The sequence below is a fragment of the Sinocyclocheilus rhinocerous genome, unplaced genomic scaffold, assembly GCF_001515625.1.
Source record: "Sinocyclocheilus rhinocerous isolate Xijiao unplaced genomic scaffold, SAMN03320098_v1.1 scaffold4474, whole genome shotgun sequence".
Classification (NCBI taxonomy): Eukaryota; Metazoa; Chordata; class Actinopteri; order Cypriniformes; family Cyprinidae; genus Sinocyclocheilus; species Sinocyclocheilus rhinocerous.
Window position 1 is genome coordinate 7,110 of NW_015664723.1, and position 1,953 is coordinate 9,062.

General features: G+C 35.4%; 1 pseudogene; it reads left to right on the forward strand.

Annotated features, from left to right (window-relative positions):
• Nucleotides 1-906: 906 nt before the first annotated feature.
• LOC107730408 (hepatocyte cell adhesion molecule-like) overlaps nt 907-1,953 on the forward strand; it is a 3,252-nt pseudogene continuing 2,205 nt past the window's right edge.

Consider the following 1,953-nt stretch of genomic DNA (forward strand, 5'->3'; position numbering starts at 1 on the left):
GTACTTTCATTTAGCAATAAATTATGTAACTTTATGCATCAATTTTCTTCTTCAGAAGATAACTTTAAAACAACTGAAAGATTAAGAATGTGTTGCACCATAAGGACTAAGCTTAAATCAAGGTTTAGCTAATAAATCTGTTGCGTCAGACTTTAAACTTTGAAATATGCAGACTTGCATTTAAACCATAATTTTGATCCCAATGTTCCTTTATATTTAAGATAAATTAACTTTGACCCTATTACTTTAAACTCATCAAGGAAGTCGCATGACTGCAAAAGTTGTTGCTATTTTTGGAAACCTGTTTGCTTTGAGTTCATATCTGGAATCAATGCATTTATGTTTTTAATATATTAAATAGCCTTGAATATTTAGTATGAAAATCAAATGTATTATTTGTTTTGGGTCATGTACTTTTTTTAAATGGACATTTGTTATAATAATAATAATAATTCTTGTGTTAGAAGACACTGTGGCATTACTAAGAACCCCTCGGGGTTGTTATAGCTCCAGGATCCTGTGTTTTCTTATTTGGCACTGGTTATCTGTCCTTTTTTCATAAATTATGCCATATTACTCCATAATTTAACACTGTAAGTTTCCAGGCAATTCGTAAGTGCTGCTGCAGTGTTTTATCTGTCTGATTGATTCTCACAGTCTCTCTGTAATGGTAGCGGTTAACAGTTTACAGCAGTTGATATTTTAGACATTTATTTTTATCTGTGTCAAAAAAATGTCAATATAGCAGTGATATACAGCTATAAGATAATACATTTAATTGAAACCTTATTGGTGTAACTCACCCTAAAGGTGTGGCTCTCACACATCTGTCTGTTCGTATATCTCACCTTTCATTGTGTTTAGTGTTTCTGCTGCTATTCTGGATGTTCTCAACTTCACATGTAAATGATACAGCTGCATTCAGGTTTTGTAAACCCTCTGTTTTTTACATGTGTATTTGGTGAGTCTTTATTGCTGACGTTGGGAGATTCTGTCACTCTACACACTGATGTTACTGAAATACGTGAAGACGATGACATACTGTGGAAATTTGGAGCTGGAAAGTCTCAAATAGCTAAAATTAAAAAAAAGAAGTAAACCTTCAACACATATGATGGTCCTGATGGGAGATTCAGAGACAGACTGAAGCTGGACAATCAAACTGGATCTCTGACCATCACAAACATCACAACTCAACATACTGGAGTTTATCAACTAGAGATAGCTGGAGCGAAAAAAGCATCAAAAACATTCAGTGTTTCTGTCTATGGTGAGTACAGATCAATTATCCAAAAATTCACATATTCTATTTACATATTCATACATTAAATCATTTTATAGTTTGAGATGACAGACATGTTCAGTGACCATCAACACATTAAACACCCACTCAACACAAAACTTATTACAATGATTCACGATAATTCACAACACAGAAAGCAGACTGATTGTTGTGTTCATATTTCTCTTTATTCTCTCATGTTTTCAGCTCGTCTGCCTGTTCCAGTCATCATCAGTAACTCTTCAAACTGTTCTTCATCACCAAATTGTTCATTGGTGTGTTCAGTGGTGAATGTGAGTCGTGTGACTCTCTCCTGGTACAAAGGAAACAGTTTATTGTCCAGCATCAGTGTGTCTGATCTCAGCATCAGTCTCTCTCTACCTCTGGAGGTGGAATATCAGGATAAAAATATCTACAGCTGTGTGCTCAACAATCCCATCAGCAACCAGACCAGACATCTGGACATCAGCAAACTCTGTCACACATGTTCAGGTACAGCAGCGCTGATATATGTGTTTATTTACTGAGCAGATTTCTGTCTTCTGTTGTAGATCAGACTGATTCAATCACTTACATTAATGACTGTCTCTCTTTCACTCTCCTTCATACCCTCCTTATTCAGTGTCTCTGATAGTGTTGATTTCTGCTGCTGCTGCTGGATCTCTGTTGAT